Source organism: Diceros bicornis, chromosome 21, assembly GCF_020826845.1.
Source record: "Diceros bicornis minor isolate mBicDic1 chromosome 21, mDicBic1.mat.cur, whole genome shotgun sequence".
Classification (NCBI taxonomy): domain Eukaryota; kingdom Metazoa; phylum Chordata; class Mammalia; order Perissodactyla; family Rhinocerotidae; genus Diceros; species Diceros bicornis.
The window spans coordinates 25983198-26004558 of NC_080760.1; the positions used below are offsets into that span (position 1 = coordinate 25983198).

Consider the following 21361-nt stretch of genomic DNA (forward strand, 5'->3'; position numbering starts at 1 on the left):
CTTAGGATTATACCAGGCCAAGGCGTTCTCTCTGTCTCTCTCTCCCCCTCTCTGTCTCTAATCCTCTTTCTCTGTCTCTCCCTCTTCACATGCACATATAGTCCACAGAAAAATATACTTACTATCCCAAAGCATAGCCCTCTGCTCTTCTACTTCTTGCCCATTAAATCGCTCAAGTATGAGTCATACCACAGTCTACCATATCCCCTAAACTATGCAAGTATTCTTGAGTCTTTCTGGGTTAGTCTTACGCCTGGTGGATCTCACAGCACATCAACAATTCTCTCCAAAGAAAGACTCCAATTTTCTACTAACTTGTCTCAGACTCCCCAACTTATTTTTTAGGGTGGAAGTTAATAGGAAGGTCACAAAGTGGTTCTCCACCACTATCTTTACGAGTTCTACTTGTATAGTGTAGCAGCTTACTTTGAAATGTGAGTAGGTAGCCTAACCAAAACCGAGAGAGGAGGAGTCTCTTTTTAACTTCCCGTTACATTTATAAATAAACCCTTTGATCTTTACGTGACTGATAGCACATATGTTAGCTGAAAGAAGATAAATCCTGTATCAAATATAGCTGGTTACTTAGCAGAGAGACAGACTAGTTGTATACGTATGATAGAGTACTAGTTAGATTCTGTACCATATATTTTTTATTCTAATGGCCCCATCAGTGAGGACTTTCTACATGCATTGTCCTCAGGATTGGATGTTACTGCAGAAGTGAAAAAGAAACGAGTCATTGCCCTGCTTTGAATTTCAAAAGTCTAGAGATTTCAGGCTTTTATCATTTACCGAAGTGTGGGTGACTGCCTGTTGATGTAAAAAAAATTTTCCCACCAGGCAGAGAGGTGAGGGAGAGAAACTTTATAAGAAAGGGAGACACAAAAAGAAGGTTTGGAAGAAGGTGAGGGAATCCTCACATGTTTCCCTCCATCCAAATGTGGTCTGAGACAGAAACTACAGATAGGTTTTGGGGACCCAAGAGCAGATATTTGTGTCTCATTCTGTAGGATGACCACAAGAAATGCTGTCCATCTTTTAGAGATCCCACATCCAGGATAGGGCAGAGGTTGGAATAGCAAAGCCAAAGGCAGGGAATGACAGAGAGAAGACCTGAGACCAGCCCCTGAACTCTAGTGGTCTTTGAGAACATTCAACATTTTCCCATGGTCTTGACAGGGAAGAGCGGCCGATGGCCCACAGGAGGACTTGTAGAACACAGACTGTGTGGCCCGAATACTGGATTCATGCAGGACCATGAGTATCAACAGCTTTCGAAAACGTGGGTTCAATGGCCAGTGGCCGCGACCAGGCAGGACATATTAAACCTCAGCAGGGAGGTCAGGTGATTACTATGGACTGGATATGCACCCACTCCCTCCACCCCACAACTTCTGGGGTAGCACAGTGTTCTGAGCCTCCTGCAAAACCAGACGCCACCCAAGAAGAAGGGAAAGACAAGCAGAGAGTGAGACTCCAGAATTAACTGACTTGTTAACAATAAAGATATGAAGTTTTAAACCAGAAATATCTTAAATTGGCAAAATTAAGCTTTCCATTGCTGAACTGGTTCCAGTTTTGCATTACTGAGTCTATGACTACGAAATGAAAATCTATTATATACATGTGTACTTGCCCACTAAATTGTGAACAATTTGATGGCAGAGGCCAACTTTCATTGGATCATTTTATCCATGGGTCCTAGAAAAATGCCTGAAATAAGATAAAAATGGGGATAGCAGGTATTGTATTAAATTAATATGAAAGAAATAAAACTCTTAATATGTAAATTGGTTAGTTGTCCCCTGTCCTAGTAAATAAAATTGACGCTGTTAATGAAATCTTCAGCTCTCCAGTTCCTTTTCCTCTGCGACTAAGTCTAGCCTCATTTTTTTATGATAGCAAGTGAACAACTGTGACAATTTCTCTGATACTTCTCTTTTTTTCTGTATCTTTGCCAATCTATTGTTTGCAGATGAGAGTCACTCCCATGGCTCATCCCTCTCTCCTAAAGAAGAAAAACTTAACAGAAACATGCAGAGTTGGAAATAGGAGTAAAAAGAGAAAATCAAACATCAGAAAAAGGTCTCTGAAAAAGAGAAAGTACAGTCATTCTTTGTCATAAAGTTTCTCATAAATATATGTTTGTATTGTAACATGATTCTTCCATTAACATTAGGAAACTGTTTTTGTTTTTGTTTTGGTTTGGTTTTTTTTGGTGAGGAAGATTAGCCCTGAACTAACATCTGTTGCCAATCCTCCTCTTTTTGCTGAGCAAGGTTGGCCCTGGGCTAATATCCATGCCCACCTTCCTCTACTTTATATGTGGGATGCCTGCCACAGTATGGCTTGACAAGCCGTGCATAGGTCCGCACCCAGGATCTGAACCTGTGAACCCCAGGCCGCCGAAGCTAAGCGCGCAAACTTAACCACTACGCCACTGGGCCAGCCCCAAAAAACAGTTTTTATGTATAGAGAAATGGACCTCTCCTAAATGTCTCTGAGCAGTCAACAAAACTCTTTTCTGCCACATCAGGAAATAATTTTTCAGTGCCATTTATTAGTGATTTCTCTCCCATCTCAGCTGTTAATCTCTTTTCTGATAGAAAGAATGGAAACAACTGGGCAGTGGACAGAATTCCACATCAACCTTTGTTGCTATTCCTTGTTAAGCAATAATTTCCTATTTAAAATGTTTTATTCTAAGTGTAATTTTTAGAGAACACCAAGATTTCCTTGGCAACAAGTGTAGTTAATTCAAGGACAGTCTTTTGCTTTTTACCCAAATGTGAGAAGGACCTTCAAAAACCTAAGCCATCAAAGTGTTTCCAAAACATTGCACAGGTTTACTAAAAGCTTTCTTGCAGAATTCATTTTATTTGTGTATGAGGAAGATTAGCCCTGAGCTAACATTCGTTGCCAATCTTCCTCTCCTTGCTGAGGAAGATTGGCTCTGGGCTAACATCCATGCCCATCTTTCTCTACTTTACATGAGATGCCGCCACAGCATGGTTTGACAAGCGGTGCGTTGGTGCGCGCCCGGGATCCGAACCTGCAAACCTCGTGCTGCTGAAGCGGAGTGCGCGCACTTAACAGCTACACCACCGGTGGCCCCGCAGAATTTATTTTTTAAAGTATAGATTGCATAATTTTGAGCATGAAATTTAACTAAACATTAATCACCTGGAGTTTCATCATTCAGAGAAAATTTAATGAAACTGTATAGAAATGCCCCGGTGCTCAGGTTTTTGCCCTTTTAGGAAAAAGACTAAATAGGTTGAATCTCAATCAGGAAGTTGCACTTCTTTATAAAACAAAACAAGAACAAAACCAAAAAACAAAACCACATTAGTGTGCAGAAAACACTAGAGTAGAGTACAGAGATGGCAGAAATGATGGTAATTTTTAGTGATTTTTTTTTCTCTTTCTGCCTTTGAAATTGTAGGTTAATGATATAATACTGCTTAGATGATATAGACAGGTGTTTCTGGTGATGAGAATAGAGAGATAATTCTTCTCTATTCTGAGAGGAAGTATAAAATAATAATGAAAACGTGAGCTCTAGGGCCAGACTGCCATAGTTGGGATCCCAGTTCGTCTGCTTTCTATTATGTGACTGTAAGCAAGTGAAATAATCTCACAATACCTCAGTTTTCTTATGTGTAACATGGGGATACCAGTGTATTTACCTCAAAGAGTTTTGAGGATTGAATGAGTTAATAAATGTAAAGCAATTAGAACAGAGTTTGGCACATTGTAAGCACTCAACATGCTGGTTGTTTTGAGTAATTACTGATGATTGGATTTTATTATCATGCCCTGGAAATAACCCCCATATTTAGTTAGTCTTGCTATATGTTATTGCCAGAAAGGATAGTTTAAAATCAGCACTCTGATATCGAAATCATCCACCTTGAGAGATGTCAAGCAATATTTAATTGGTTTATGTCCAATAATTCAGTACAGCAAGACAAGTCATTTATTAACCCCAGGGGAACAGGACACATCTCAAAAAGTACACACATATACTATATTTTTCAAAATCAGACATATAGTATTTTTCAAAATCAGACATCATCTTTATAATAAATCATTATAATTGACTTTCTGTTGTTCTGAGAGATGATTGGCAATTCCTACCTAAAAATTTCCAACTAAAATTCTTATGGTATGCCATATAGATCTAGAGGTTTGAGGCTTTGATTGGCCATTCATCCATCTGTAGCTTGCAAGTAGGCCTGTTATCAGAGGAAAATGTTGGCACTGCATGTAAGTAACCTCTTGGCCATCCAAGTGAGGTGGCCCTTCATTCAGATATGTGTCTTGATTATATTCTTTCATAAGAAAACACTAACCTTACTTTCTGCCTAGCTGATTGTTAAATATGTAACAGGATATTTGCACTGAATGTTTCCTCTGGAGAATGTTCTTTGAACTCTGATAACCAACTGTTATTCAAAAAAGAAAACTCGTATTTGTGGAAAATTACCTAAAGCACGTGAAGTCTTCAAAATATTCCACATTTTCCTCTTAGATCAAGCAACACCACCAACAATAGGTTACTAATGGTATATTGTTTGGAGTCATCATAAAACTAATTGTATTGAATAGCATTTCACCAAATTCATCATTGTGTCTACTGTAGATATGTTGTTCAAGACATTATCTGCTACATAAAGAATAGCACTGGAAAAATTATTCTGAGATTTCTCAGAGAAAATTATGATTCCTTCATTATAACAATTTTTAAAATCTTATTCTGGTTCCTTATTTGCTTTGGTCACTAGGAATCTTGTTGTTTCTAGCAACTTTCTATTTTTCTAAACCTTAATCAAGTCAGGCACAGAAAGTAAATGCTTAAATTTGCATGGCACACTGAGGAAGAGAGAAGAGGTTGCTTGTGGCCAGAGGGAGCCAGCCCAGGGTTGGGTCACCTAACCACACCTGGCTTCCCTGAGAGCTGGGAGGTCAGTATGTTTGCACACCTGAAAACTGTGCATGGTATACCGTCTGGAAATCTCTGCTCTGTGGCATATATTTACATGACATCCTTTCAGATTGTAAGAATGATTGAAATCAACCTTAAAATCTTTGTGAAAGGAGACAGGAAATAAAAAACCGAATAATCAAATAATTGATCAAAAGCAAAGGAGCAGCAGGACACGGAGTGCCAAGATTATAGAAATGCAGAATAGTGGCCAGGCTGTCAGCATTTTGCAGCGAAACTTTAAGGAGAAGGAAGCTCCTCAACAATCCTGTGACTTGGTATGTAAGAGTGAAGTTGGGTCCAAAGCCCAGACAAAAACTAAGAAAAACCTGAATTGCTATGGCCATGATATGACAAAGATAGTTCCCAGTGCAGATTAGTAGGGAAGAAGATTGGGGAGGTAAAGAGGCCGATTTTCAGAAACCGAAAAACACGAGGGGAAATACATGCTACAACCCATCTTCTTAGGCATAAAAGTTTTTTTAAGGAGGAACTAGAACCTGACATCAGAAACCCACTGTAAATAATATGAAATTAACTTTGAAAGTATATGCTTGAATTAACATTTTAGTAAAATGTGTAGTATTCAGTATATAATGTACTTTTAGTCATTTAAAATTAATTATTTTTTGTTGTTATCTTTCATTAAGTCTAAAACTGAAGGATCCCTGCAGTTGTTATTGCAGTTGACTAACTGATAAGAGTATTCTTCACTCTTTAAAGAAAGATTTTTGAATCCAGAATGGAACAAAGTCAGGTGATTTGTACTCTCTAGAAAATATTGTTTAAATAAGGCTTATCTCTCCCTCTGTAGGTGCTGCACCATACAATTGCAGCAAATAAATAGATTCTGCTGTCTATATTCTGACAGTCCCATATTAATGTCTTCAGCCAAATAAAACTCTAGATTTGTATCCAAATTCCCACTCAACATCTCCACTGGGCTATCTTTTAGACATTCAAATTTCAGTGTCTAAAAAATGCTGTCTAGATCTTGCCCCCACACCTCTTCCACCTAGAGCCTTTCTCATCTCAGTTGATGATAATTGTGTCTTTCCAGTTGCTCAGGTCCCAAACTTTGGAGTTTCTTTAACTCTTTACTCCTCACATTATATTCAATCCATCAGGAAATCTTGTTGGCTTTACATTCAAAATATATCCAGGGGCCGGCCCCGTGGCTTAGCGGTTAAGTGCACACGCTCTGCTACTGGCTGCCCGGGTTCAGATCCCGGGCGCGCACTGACTCACCGCTTGTCCGGCCACGCTGAGGAGGCGTCCTATGTACAGCAACAAGAAGAATGTGCAACTATGACAAACAACTATCTATTGGGGCTTTGGGGGGGAAAAGGAGGAGGATTGGCAATAGATGTTAGCTCAGGGCTGGTCTTCCTCAGCAAAAAAGAGGAGGATTGCCATGGATGTTAGCTCAGGGCTGATCTTCCTCACAAAAAAAAAAAAGAAAGACAAAATATATCCAGAATTTAACCTCTTTCCTCTGCTTCCTCCGTCACTACTCATCTCCCACGGGGTAATTGCAATAAGCCCTAACTTGTCTTCCTGCTGCCAGTCTTGCTCCTTTACAGTCTATTTTCAACACAGCAGCCAGAGTAATCCTTTAAGATAGAAGTCAGATCAGGTCACTCTTTATTATTGTTACATTTACATAAGCTCTCAGAGCAGTGCCTGGTATATATTCTGCACCTATGACTGAGTACATGAATACCCACTCTTAGTAGAGAACACTGATACTTAGAGAAAGGAACTTACTTGCTCAATATCTCGTAGAGAGTAGCAGAATATAACTCAGGTCTGCGTGCTCCACTCTAACTTTCTGTTCACTATCCTGTGCTTCCTCCTAAGCATGTTGACAGAATCCTCATGGTAGATAGATATCAGAAATTTTTGGAGGAAACAGGTTGTACTGATTGGCAGGAGTCTGAGTTCAAGCCCTTCCACTAAGCAGGGAGAGTCTGAGTACCACAATTTTTGACTTGCAGAAGATGGTCGAACTAGATAATCCGTAAGGTCCATCCTAGAGCCAAATCAGTCCAGTGACACTGCAAAAGTTTCCCAATTTGTCAACATCAGTTCAACTAAAAAGTCACTTGGGAATATCAGCAGGACAAGGGAGCCTACCAAATATGCTAATCTGCTTCTTAGATTCCCAAGTGCAGCCAGATCTAGAAGCTTTGTTCAGTGGGGCAAGGTTTCCCAGGGCTGGTTGCTAACTGGTGATATTTGGCTCAGTTGGCACTCTCAGTGGTGATATACACAAATGCAGTTGTTTAGGTATAACTGAGTGTGACGTCTATCTATTTACTTACTTATTATTTTATGTCTTTACTTTGTGAAATCAAACCCACATCCAAATTAGTGGTGTGATGCCTTAGCGTTTATAACAAGGCCTTTGTGTGGTTTTTCTAGCTTCTTAGGTTATAGCTCACTGTATATCTGTATTTGTTCAAGTATTTGTGTTTATTCCTCTACCTCAAATACAAGTTTTTGTCTCAAAATACACTTTCCCAACCCCAGTTGGCCCTTTATTCCAGCCAAGCCAATTTTCCTACTGTTCCCCTTAATTTCCCTTTTTCTTGTCTTGATCCCTTTTTGTCTTTCCTTTGTCCTTCCTTCCTCCCTCCTGCTCTTCCCTCCCTCGCTCCTTACTTTCTTTCTTTTGGTTTATTTTCTCTGTACTACTTTTGCTCATATTATTTTTCTCATAAAAGGCCTTCCTCCCCTCTTCTGACAATTCTAACCCATTGTCATTTATAGATGTAATTTACCTGTGAGAAACAATCCCTGGCTGTTGTACTTGAGTCAGAGCACTAATTTTATCTTTGATTCTAGAAGTTATGATTCTGTTACCATTAATGATTTATTTTTTGTAGTTCTTGGTTGGTTGTTGGTCATTCTCCTGTGGTAATATACTTTTTGATCCTCACCGGATTGCAAACTTCTTGAGTGCACTGACTTGCCTTCTAGATCTCTTAGATCTTCCTTTTCACATATTAGTACAGGTTTAGGTAGAGAGCAGGAAGTTTCCTAATAGTCTGCATTTCAACTGTCTGTTGCTTCATAACAAACAACCCCAGAACTCAGTGCTTAAAACAATCATTTTATTTTATTCATGGTTTTGGGGGTGAGGAACTTGGGAATGGCTTTGCTGGTTGTTTGTCTTTCACTCCTATGATGGCAGCTGGGGCTGGAGGATCTACTACCACGATGACTTCTTCAATCACTTGTCAGGTGCCTAGGCCAGTCTCTCTCTACATGGTGTCTTATCCTACAAGGCTTCTCCCTGGGGCTTGGGCTTCTCAGAGCAATGTTGTCTTGAGATAATCACACTTCTTGCATGGTGGCCAGCTTCCAAGAGGAAGAAGGCAGAGGCTGCCAGGCCAGTTAAGGGATATGCCTAGAACTGGCACAGTGACACTTCAGTCCTATTCTATTGGTCAAAGCAGTCACAAGGCCTCTCAGATTAAGGAGGGGTGAGAAATGGACTCCGATTCTTTCTATTTTTTTTTGGTGAGGAAGATCAGCCCTGAGCTAACATCCATGCCAATCGTCTTCTTTTTGCTGAGGAAGACTGGCCCTGAGCTAACATCTGTGCTGATCTTCCTCTAACTCATGCGGGACGCCGCCACAGCAAGGCCTGACAAGTGGTGCATCGGTGCGCACCTGGGATCTGAACCTGGCCCGCCAGCAGAGGAGCACGAGCACTTAACCACTAAGCCACGGGGCCGGCCCCTGGACTCCAATTCTTGATGGAAGCATGACAAGATCACATTGCAGGTGAGCATGCAGGATGAGAGTTATTGTTGAGGCCATTTTTGAAAAATATAATATGACTCAATCTGCAGAGTAAATTCAGTGATTTTATTTTAGAAATGCATTTGAATAAAATGTATGATATATAAATTGAAGAATCAAAAGTTAGAATGTGTAAAATGAATGCTATTTTAGAACAACCAATCAATAAAAAAGAGACGTACAGACCAATATTTTATTAAGAGGATCTGCACGATTAGATTCTGGCCTGAAGTACTGTGGTCACCTGATGACTATGAAATGATGTGCTGTTGGTTCTATGGTAGACTCTCTTCTTTGATTAGGTTGAATATAGTAACTACTAATTCTATTTCAGCAGCTCTTGCTGTGTCAAATGCAGTAATGACATGGCCATGGTGTTCTCTCTGTAAATGGCCTGGAATTTAGTTTGAAGTATAACTTATTAAAAAGGTACTCATCACTTTTCCAGCTTAGCTCTCCAGTCTCAAGTGTCATAAATTCCAATCTTATAGTATTCTCTTTTAGTTTCACAGATTAACCTATAAAACAAGCAAGAACATGAATTATATTTTATTTATTCACTTTATTATTATTATTATTAAAATATATTTTAAATGTGTGCCATGTTTAAATTGCTTTGTGTGCCAAGCAGGATAAAAGATACATTTTTAAATTCAATAGAATAAGATCTTAGTTCCTGACATCTAAGATTACAGTCCTGTGTATGTGTCTGTGTTTTTATGTGTATAAGAATTCGAGTGAGTTTGCTGATGTAGGCTACATAGAGAACTAGACAGGCTATCCTTTTTTTTTTTGCATTTTTTAACCCATCTTCTTTATTTTTTTATTTTTATTTTTTTAAATTTTTTGTTTATTGCAGTAACATTGGTTTATGACATTGTATAAATTTCAGGTGTACATCATTATACTTCTATTTCTGCATAGATTACATCATGTTCACCACCCAAATACTAATTACAACCCATCACCACACACATGTGCCAAAATATCCCTTTCGCCCTCCTCCCTCCCCCCTTCCCCTCTGGTAACCACCAATCCAATCTCTGTCTCTATGTGTTTGTTTATTGTTGTTATTATCTACTACTTAATGAAGGAAATCATACGGTATTTGACCTTCTCCCTCTGACTTATTTCACTTTGCATAATACCCTCAATGTCCATCCATGTTGTCACAAATGGCTGGATTTCGTCGTTTCTTATGGCTGAGTAGTATTCCATTGTGTATATATACCACATCTTCTTTATCCATTCATCCCTTGATGGGCACTTAGGTTGCTTCCAAGTCTTGGCTATTGTGAATAACGCTGCAATGAACACAGGGGTGCATGTATCTTTATGCATCGATGTTTTCAAGTTCTTTGGATAAATACCCAACAGTGGAATAGCTGGATCATATGGTAGTTCTATCTTTGATTTTTTGAGGAATCTCCATACTGTTTTCCATAGTGGCTGCACCAGTTTGCACTCCCACCAGCAGTGTATGAGAGTTCCCTTCTCTCCACATCCTCTCCAACACATGTTGTTTCCTGTCTTGTTAATTATAGCCATTCTGACAGGCGTGAGGTGATATCTCATTGTAGTTTTGATTTGCATTTCCCTGATAGTTAATGATTTTGAACATCTTTTCATGTGTCTGTTGGCTATCTGTATATCTTCTTTGGAGAAATGTCTATTCAGTAGACAGTCTATCTTAAAGTTTTAAGGTGGAATATTGGTATTATCTCATTGGGTCTTATCCTCACCACTAAATTGGAAGTTCTTTAAGGTCAACACTATGTCTTATTCGTCTGTTTTTTTCCTACAGCAACAGTACCTGTCACAATTTATGTACCCAGTAGGTATTGAATACTCAACTCTCTGGAGTGGAGTTTCTATGCAAATGGAACTACTCCTGCTGGTAAACTACTTCTGATTTGACCACACTGGGAATTTGAAGTCAAAACAGGCTATTCCAGCTTCCCAGAACCTTGAGGAAAATTTCTGGCCCCTTAGAATTGTTTGTCCAATTGCGTTTTGGGTGAATCTTTCTATGCCTGAGTCTGCCTCCTTGAGCTTCCCTATTATTTACACTGGCTTACCTACAGTCTTGGGAACTGCCGATAATGAATTGTTTCCAAAGTTCTTGAAATCAAATACCTTTTACTGAAACATTACTGAATATGGAATGAATCAGAAACATGTGGATTAAATTTCCCTGAAAATTTCTTTGGTTATAAAAATTAAGGGGAAAAAGTGTTTGGCTAGATGCATTGTGGGTGATGCCAAACCCAAATTGTTTGAAAAGTGCGTGTGCTAGTTAGATAAACAAACAAACAAGTTTTATTTCCCTTTTGTCCTGTAAAACCTCACACTCACTGTAAAAATCTCAGGTCAGCTTGCAGACAGATTTTATAAAGGTTTTTGGGACGTCTATGGTTTCTTTTTTGGCCTGATCATTGGAGACAAATAGTTATATAGATAAATGCTTCTGAGAATGCCAGTAAGTGATGCTGATGTTTCTCAATAGATTTTAATAGATTGAGCAATGTAAGGTGTATTTGTAAGATTTATTTGATTTCTGAATGTTAACTGAAGATTTTATCTAAAATAAGTTACTTCATGAGGGAAGCAGCTGACTTGTTCAACTTAAACTATTCCTAAAATATTCAAAGCTTCGACATGATATACATATGTGAAAAGGAGAAAATACCTTTATCATTCAAACAACAAACTTGAAAGTAATTTAGTCTCCAAATCCTATTTGGTGAAAGGAAGTGTTTTAGGGTCAAAATAAGTTTCATTGTAATGGTTGTTATCATTCTTTTCATCTTCTTCAAAAATCATCAAATAATTGATTAAGCATTTATGTCCCTGTACCCAACACAATTTTTTTTTTTTTTTGTGAGGATGATCAGCCCTGAGCTAACATCCATGCCAATCCTCCTCTTTTTGCTGAGGAAAACTAGCCCTGAGCTAACATCCGTGCCCATCTTCTTCCACTTTATGTGGGACACCGCCACAGCATGGCCTGATAAGCGGTACGTCGGTGCACGCCCGGGATCCGAACCCGGGCCGCCAGCAGCAGAGCGCACTCACTTAACCGCTACGCCACGGGGCTGGCCCCCCAACACAATTTAAGGAGAACCACATGGATATGGTCCCTGGTAATTAGACAGACATGGATATGTATACCCTAGTATAGCAGAAGAAAGACATTAAGAAATAAATGGGCCACAAAATATTTCTGTCAGAGGCTCTCACCCTTAAGTATGTGTTAAGTATTACCTTTATGGAAAGGTTATTAAAAATACAGAATGCAAAAATCTTCTTCCCTGCCCAGAGGTTTTGATTTGAATCAGGGGCCAGGAAACTATATTTTTCAATAAGAATCTAAGTTGATTCTGATGAAGATTATCCAAGTAGCACAAACACGGACTTAGAAATGAGAAAAGAAAACTTATTGAGGTCTTACCTTCTTATTGGTAAGAAGGACTGAGGAAATTCTACCCCAAGACATAGGGAGATAATGACAGTTACACTGCCAAATCAGTACCAGTTTGTGTAGATGCTATTTTTAGACTGTGATTATGAATTTCCAGAAATGCATCTGTTCATTCAATAAGTATTTATTAAACACCAAATAAATTCTGAAAAAATAAAAACACAAATCCATGCCTTCGTGAATTTTACATTCTAGTTGAGAGACACATTCTATAAAAAAGAAATAAGTAAAATAACTTGTATATCAGGTAGTGATGAGTGTCGAAGAGAAAAACAAAGTGGGGAGGGTGTTGAAATTTTAGGAAGTGTGGAGAGAAAAGGCCTTGTTAAGAAGGTGACATTTGAGTAAAACTTAAAGGAAGCAGGAGAACAGGGAACAGTCACTGGAATATCGTAGGTGGAACATTTCCAGGCTGAGGAAACAGCAATTACAAAGGCCTCGAAGTGGAAGCATGGCTGGTGTAGCTGGAATGGTGGGGGTCAGGAGAGTAGAAGGGAAAGAGGTGAGAAAGAGCTAAACGGGTGGGGGGTTACCAGGTCACAGACTTTGGCTTCTCCTCAGAGTGGTAGGGATGCCATTAGAGGATTTGAGCACAGGCAAAACTTACACAGAACGTCTCCACCATAAATGAAGTGGAAATAAAGTGCCAATTGAGTTATTCACTCTATAGCATTTACAGAGCTAGCAGTATGCGGTATTTGTGTTGTGGGGATGCTTGGATAGATGGTGGTCAGATGATGGAAAAGGCTAAATAAAACGTGAAAAACCTGACCCTGTCCTCAAATTGTATTGCAATATACGTGGGGATTATATAAATTATTTAGTCTCTGAACAGTTATTGCCCAAGATAGTCAATATTTGCCTCAATTTTCAGGATTCTTTTAAGCATGTAAATATGGAGTATTTTCATTTGAGCATGAAGGAAATGAGAATTTGGTCACATTGGAAAGGTATTTGAATGCTTAGATTAAAGTAGAGTATATACATCTGTGGTTAGTGAAATCTTCCATTTCTATTTTCAAAGACCTGGGGTTTTAAATAAATTTAATATATGAGAGATAACATTAATAACAATAAATAAGAATCACCAAATTTCCTAAGCTAGGGAACCTAAGAATATGCAAACCAGTTGTGGAAAATATCTGGGAATAACAGTGTTCCTGATCTCTTCAACATAATGACTGTTCAGTCACTAGTAAATTATAGTTGATATTTCAGATTACAGAGCCAAGGGGTGTTTGTTTTTCAGTTTGCTAAGATGCGGCTGGGCTCATAGGCAATATGCTGATTCTTCAAATGAATAGATATTGCGAGAGCACTATCTCATTGGAATGAGATGATGCACAAACAAGAGCTGGTGGCAGAGTGGCTACGTGAGAGCTCGTGTGTGTTGTTGCCTGATTTCATTCTTCCTCAGCAACATCTTTGGTCTCATCTCCCTTTTAATTAATTAACAATGCCAAGTAACCAGTGTGACAATTTTTCTGGCAACAAACTGATCTGTCATCTACTACCAGAAAGGTGTATGTATGTATCTTCAAATATTTGTTCATGACTGATAGATATTTTTTTCCTGGGCATTGACTCTAGGATTCTTTAAGTCCACATTATTTCTGTGTTAAAGAAAATGGGATTAAAGATGCTGTCCATATTTCTTAGGTTCCTGGATGTTAAAGATACTGGAACCTACTTAACATTATTCTTTGTTAGTGCCATTGAGTTAACTCTGACTTCTAGTGACCATGTGGACAGCAGAGTGGAACCCTGCCTGGTCTTTTTGCACCATCCTCTCACCTCTGGTGCTATATCAGACAAGGCTCCACTGCTATTCATAGGGTTTTCATGGCCAGCATTTTCAGATGTGGGTGGCCAGGTCCTTCTTCCTAGTCTGTCTTAGTCTGAAAGCTCCACTGAAACCTGTGCACCATGGGTGACCCTGCTGGTATTTGGAATACCAGTGACATAGCTTTCAGTATCACAGCAACATGCAGCCACCACAGTATGACAACCAACAGATGGGTGGTATGGTTCTTTGACCAGGAAATGAATCCAGGCCATGGTGGTGAGAGCTCTGAATCTTAACCAGTAGACCACCAGGGCTGGCTAACATTGTTCTCGTTCAAGGAATATTAAAATAACATTTAACGTAATTTTACAAAGGGTCACAAGAATAATGAATAATGAATATTTCTGAATCAAATATTAGAAGTGTAAGGATTAGTCTCATTTTCCAGATGAAGAAATGAAGCTAGTTGGCTTGCACAATTTCAGATAACTAACCAATGTCTGAGCTAGGTTAAGTCCAGTTTATCTCACTTTCAGCATTGGGCTCTGGAATATTCTACAAGATCAGAGCTTTAATAAGAATCCTCTACGAATTGATAGATGCTACTTGTGATTCATTACTGAAAGCCCCTAGACTCAAGATAAAGTGATCTATTTAGCTCCACACATGCATTTAACATAAAATAGGATCATGGAACATTAGAATGGGAAAGTGCAGTGGAGAAAGTAGTCCAACTCTCATGTTTTAGATAAGAAATGTGTTCTGTGAGACTTTCATGTTCCAGCTGCAACTGGCTGTAGTGCATTTTTCCTTCAAGCTGATACTACTTTCTAACTCAGTGCTCTTCTGTAAATCATTACAGCTTAGATTTACTTGACATGATTATTTGAATTAGGCCAGCTTATTATCTTCGCTGGCAGCAAACTACAAAGTCCAGGTCTTCTTTTTTTTTTAAGTCAAGTTTTCTGGTAGCAATCTCAAAATCCTGACGGTGAGCCACTTCTGCTGCTGTGCTAACCAGCCATTTAGAACATAAACTTCTGGATCAGAAAAATAAAGAATTCAAAGAAAAAGAAGCAATATTTGGTTGAGTTGGCTTAGCTTTCTTTACTTCTTTAGTATTCAAGTGGACAGTTTGTACAATTCCCCTTGCTTTGATCTTAGCTGCCCACATGCCAAGTTGCAGGCACAATGACTTGCCCATCCCTCCATCCACAGACTTTGAAGGACATGGAAAAATACTCACCCGTTGTGAAACTTCCAGACTTAAAGTGCCTACAGTTGTTGCTGCTGCTGGCTTGGGCCATATGAGAGAAGGCAGCTCCAGCCAGGCCTGCCCCCACACCACCCACCCCACCAAACCTCTTGGTCTTGCCAATATCATTTCCTGAATGGTGACACTCCCCAATGTGTGTCCACTGGCACGCCCTTGGAAGAGCAGGAATACCCAGTCAGGAATTAATTAATGGAGAGAAGAAGGCAGGACAGAGCTTTCTATTTAACTTGGAACCATGATAACCACGAAATGGCTCTGGGTTTTCTGTGAATCAGATTGCTGTCAAATCCATGTATTTTTTGATTCGGACACACTTCAGTGATTGTACTCTTCTTTGGTAAGAGCTATTTGATGTTCAAAAACCTTAAAGCCATTCAGACCACTTTCTTTCTCCCTTTTCAAATAGAAGTTTGTGTTTTGTCCACCACAAAGAGAATGCAAATGCCAAAAGGTCTGAGTTCACTTCAAAAGTCCAAATCCACACACTCCAATTGTCTTTTACATTTGGCCAGACATATTTCTCCAGGGCTCCAGACCGTACGTCAATGGGACAGTATGATGTCATAATGAAGAGTGCATACTGTGGGACAGACTACCTGAATTCAAATCCCCCTGCTGTACCTTCGAGCAAATTGCTTCATCTTATTTAGCCTCAGTTTACTTCATCTTCCAATGGGGTGGTAAGAGTACCAACTTTCATATAATACTGTATTACATGGAATACAGTAATTATTCCAAAATTCCTGACACACAATAAGCAATATATAAGAAGATTGGGAGAACCAACTTTTTGGTAAGGTTTGTGTGCATTTGGGAATTTCTTTTTCATGTAAATGAATTGAAATTATCTTTATTAATAAAGAAGACTAAATAAGCAATTACACAATATTACAGACTGCTAGTTTTAAAAAATTATTTAAAATATCTTGAATGGGTATTACTTATACAATAATTTCTGTCTAACATATTGCAATACTGTCACCCCTTCTTTTCCTCTCTCTTTTATGCTTTAGCCCAAATTAAAGTCTATTAACATTTTCACTAAGCCCAAATCAATATTTTCCTTGGTCCCATAGCCGTGGAGTGCATATTAAGTTCAGTTGACATAATTTTAGTTTGATTTTAGGAATATTTTCTGGAGAAAATGCACTAGTAGTGGCCAGAGATTAAAAAGGAGTAGAAATGGAACTTGCAAAGACAAAAAGGCAAGAGGAAAGAAGGAGGAATAGGTCCAGAGATGCCAAAAAGAGTGAGCTAGAAAGTCCAACTATGAAAATTCTTGTAAAAAAGGAGGAGGAGGAATCAAACTTACTTAACACCTGAATGCTAGTAAACTAGGTGGGCAAAGTTTTAGTAGAATTCACATAGATCCTGATGATGGCTGAGTTGTGTGATTATAGAGGCTTTTGTGAGAAACTCAGAGTGAGGGCTCAAAAATTTAATCGACTTCAACAGGGGCACTGCATTTTGGTGAAGGCAGGCAGGTGAGCATTGAATGCTGTATTTACTTAACAGGAATATTCAAGTATGTGCTTCATGGTAGACCCTCAATAGATATGTCAAGTGAATGAATATGTGAATAAGTGAATGAATGAATGAACAAACAAATGCTATAGCCAAATAGATGTCAAGAGCAAAATGAAATTAAATTTAGATTTGTATTCCAAGTATAGAGCTATATTAGTAGAATGTTCTGAGACCTACACTAGTCTAATAAAAACTGCCTTATTGGAATAGTATAAGAGACTAACACATTATATCGAGAGGTCATTATCTTGGATCCTCTTAAATGAAAGGAAAAATAAACCAAATGGCTCATTCTTTTCTACTCTCAGATTATGAGAGAAGGAGACAAGTAGAATAGTGAACTGGCTCAATAAATTTTTGCTCCCTACCCTTTCCATGCCAGGAGATGCTGGACACCCTGAAGGTGCAGAAGCTGCACAGCAGGCAAAGACCGGTTGCCAATGATGGCTCAAAGGAGAGGGTCACTGACCCAATAGGAATCACCAAGATAAAGGTGGCCTAGGGGCCTCATATCTCATGGCAGCAAATCTGTCGCCTAGGGAGTGGTTAGCACCGAGATAATTATTAAACAAAATGCATTTGTATACTAGGAAGTGGATTTACTTCCAGGTTGTTGCAGGTTGGGTTCCCCCAGAAGTAGATTCTGAGGTGGAGATTAATGTGCAAGACGTTCATTAGGAAGCACTCTGGAGATGAATAGCAGTGGACGGGAGGGGAAGGAAACAGAGTTGGGCAGACAGAGAAGTTGAGATGTGATGTGGTTCCACTGAAGACCTCAGCATGTCCGTTGGGGAGCTCTGGAGCTGGGATGACACTTTAGAGTTGGGGCAGGGTGGCTGGACTTTTATATCCCTCCGTTGAATGAGATGGGATGGGGACATTGGATAGGGACTTCCCCTGAAAGTAGAGATGACCTGAGGGAAAGCAGTTTTCTTCAGCTGAGACAATCCTCCAAGAAGGCTGACAGCAGAGGACCATCTTAAGGCAGCACTGCCAGCAGCTGGGGAGATAGCTCCCATATTCTTGAAGGGGAATCTGGGCAGTGCATCACAGCCTGCCACACAGGTACTTCTTATGTATTTGTCATGATTTCCTTTTGAGATCAAAGTAAACGAAACTCAAGAACTGCAAAGGTAACTTTAATTCACAAGATAACATCAAATCAGGCAGAATACTATGATTAGTTGGAATCCCCATTGTATAATTGTTGTTGGACATTTAACTGTGATCATGCAACAATGTGTTTTATTTCCTTGGATGATTTTTGTCCAAAATTCTTATCAGTATTTAATGGAAAGTTTGGGAGAGATTTTTTAAAAATCAGGCCCATAAAATAGGCGATACTTGTTTAATTTTTAGTTATGGTCTGCTATACTAGAATGTGGCATTATGATAGGTTTATGCTTTTGGAGAAAAATTTTCTTTCTGTGTTTCTACATTATAAGATCTTTAGAGTACACTGACTTTCATACTAAAATAGGAAAATATACCAACATGTACCAACTTAGAAGTGGGCTAAGTTCCAAAAGTTTGTTGCTAAGCCATTGCTTGGAACTGTAAGTTGTTGTGTAGATTAGTACTTAAACTGATTTATTATAAACTTCATATAGTTGTTGCTCAGTGGTGTAGGCACTATCATTCCCAAGAGTATTGTTTTTATAAAGTTCTTAGTTAATGATCCCCCCTCAGATGACTATTATAAATAAAGATGTCTGGAGTTGGTCAACTTCATCTGACTATATATATTTATATAGAGTGACAGAGCAGAGCAATTTAGAGTGGGAGGAGGAGATGATCTATTCTGGGCATCTGGGAACTCTTCCTTGATTCAGTATCACCTGAGCACTGAAAGATAAGTGGGAATCAATCAGGCAAAGGTAGGGACTGAGGGAAGAGCATTCCAGGCAAAGGAAAGCATGTGCAAAGGACCTGAGGTAGGAAGGAGCAGGTGAGGGCGAGGTTTACTTACATCTTTCTTTAGTTTGGCTCTTTGGTCTCATGAGGCTTAACTAGTTCAGGGCATAAATGGCCCCATGGCCGATGAGTGCTCCCATGAGTTGTCTTCAGTATCTTTTTTAATTTTGATGGAGTCAGTGCTAATATTATTTAAGACTTGTTTGTTTTAAACTAAGTCCTGCAAATTGGGAAGCTAACACAGAAGCAGTTGCTTCTGCATGTGATTTTGATTAGGAAGTGCAGGAAAGCCGCCTACCCCATACTGTCTTTCAGACTTCCTATCCGTTTATCAGATTGTTTAAAATTCATTTGGTTGGCTTTTGATGGCCTCTTCGTTTTATAGGGAGTCATCATTTAAAAAGCATATGTTCTGAGGGGCATAATAATTTAGCAGGAATTTAATTTTCTTACAGATGATCTAACAGAAGAGCCTGGACCTCATGAAAATGAAATACAAGGAGCACTGGAGGGAAGGAGGAAGAGGAAGTGGGGAACCAAAGCCTCAGAGAGGGGATGCAAAGGTGTAAAAGAAAGCCTCGGGCCTCCCTTAATTACAAGGGAAATTTACCAGCATTGATTTTCATGTAGTTTTCCTAAAGCCTTTCCCCTTCTGGTTCTCCCAGCTCTTGGATTGGGAGCACTAGTATGGATCGGGGGAGAGAGAGTCTCAGAAATATGTCGACTCTTTATAGTTGAAGTACACAGTCCTGTTCCTTAGAGATATTGTAGGTATATCATTGAATGCGTCATGATGTTAAGATTTGTAGTGCAATGAAAGGAATGCACACTCCATTCCTGTCTTTACTGCCTTAAAAATGTCTGAAGAGGAAACTGTATCAAACAGCAAGCCTTTGTCCTCTATACTTTAGCTTCCAGAATTGATGGAAGTGGATGATCCAGGCGCTTGCTCTCCACAGCCTAACTCACAGCAACTCAAAGTCTCTTGTGCCTTTTGCCCTTGGTGTACTCGTGATTCTCCCGTCAACTGCAGAGTCTATATTTCAAAAGTAAGTCGTATATTGTTTATAATATATGTGATGCATTCAGTGTTTAAATACTTTGAAGCAGTGATAATGGCTGAAAAGGATTTGATGATGGGGATCCAGACCAGTTGCTAGATTTTATGTATTCTTATGGATATAATTCTCCTCTTAGATCTTTGCTTATCTTAATTTAGATCTGTGGTTTTGGATCTCAACTTTGTTAATGGGAAATCAATTTTACTACAATTTGGTCTCTCTGGTCCTCAGTTTCATCATCTATAACCGAAGGAACCAAAGGAAAGACAATTGTGAAGGCTCTTCTGTTCCAGCTTGAACGTATTATGGTTCTTTGTACCATATGTCGGTAGTTCTGTCACTAGTTATCAGTGGTTGTTGGAGTACCTCAGTAAAGGTTTGATTCTATGCTCTTTGAAGTTGCTCAATGAATCTTTTCCACAACTCTGCAGCCTGTAAGGATTGATGCACTGAAAATACCACATATTCATTGAAACAGCCCAGGAAGTGCTGTGGTAATTGAAATACCACTCACCTTCTCATCTCTGAGAGGAGTTACTTACATTGACTATTTTTTGTTGAAATAGAAAAGAATGGTTCACTGACCTTGTGCAGTGTTTTGATTTTTAGATGGATTAATGGGACAAAACAGACATAATGTAGAAGTTTTAGCAACCACACAAACCATTTCGCCCAGTCAGCAAAATGAAAACCATGATAATGGACCATCATTGTCAGCACCACTGTCCAGTATTTATTAAAGTGATAATGCTGTGAGATGCCAAGGGCCACATTAAAGAACCTAGTAAACCATGGTCTCCTTTCTGCAAGTGTTCATTTCTAAGAAAGAAAATTATTATATATTTGTACCATACATAATGGTTTACAGCACAGTTTTAAACCTTTATTTAATCCTAAAAACAACTTTATCGTATAAGTACTATCAATCCTAATTCTATAGATGAGGAAATTGAGGCACAGAGTGCTTATATAGCTGTTAAGTGGCAAAATAAATATTCAAATCCAGATGTTATATTTCTAGTTAAGAAATGTTGTTACCTCTATAAAACACTGCTTCCAGGAATAGAAACTAGAAAGAGAAACTAGGAACTCTTAGTAATAATAAAAACATCAAAGAATAAGCAGAGTAAGTTCAGTTGTTGAAGGTTGGAGATATGGAATATTGTCCTGCTGAAGGTTCTGCACTTCTCTGAATACCACATACATATACAAATGTTGCATTTGTCATGTGACTCAGCATGAGGGATGAGGCCTGTCCACTGTCCACAATTTCCGGTCACCAAAGAAGTGGATGGGCCACTGCAATGTATGTAATAAGTTATGCTGGGTAACCTTAGACCACAGCTCCCTGTGCTTTCTCTGTCTCTGTGGAATGGATGTAACTGTGGTGGTCATCCTCTCTCCAGCTTTCTAGTTGGGTCTTAAGTGTAGCTCCTGCCCTGAGAAGGCTGAAGCATTAAGAGTTAAAGGAGGTCTCAGAGTCCACCCTTCAGGTTCTGAGAGAGCAGTTATTTGC

General features: G+C 39.0%; 1 long non-coding RNA gene across 2 annotated transcripts in view; it reads left to right on the forward strand.

Moving 5' to 3' along the window:
• Positions 1-8686: 8686 nt before the first annotated feature.
• LOC131419550 (uncharacterized) overlaps positions 8687-21361 on the forward strand; it is a 146202-nt gene continuing 133527 nt past the window's right edge. Inside the window, exons 1-3 of one of the 2 annotated variants that reach the window (XR_009223278.1) lie at positions 8687-8782; positions 19240-19347; positions 19696-19833. This is a non-coding gene — a long non-coding RNA (uncharacterized LOC131419550). Of the gene's footprint in view, positions 8783-19239; positions 19834-21361 lie in introns of both variants that reach the window. The other variant, XR_009223277.1, reaches the window with a different exon arrangement.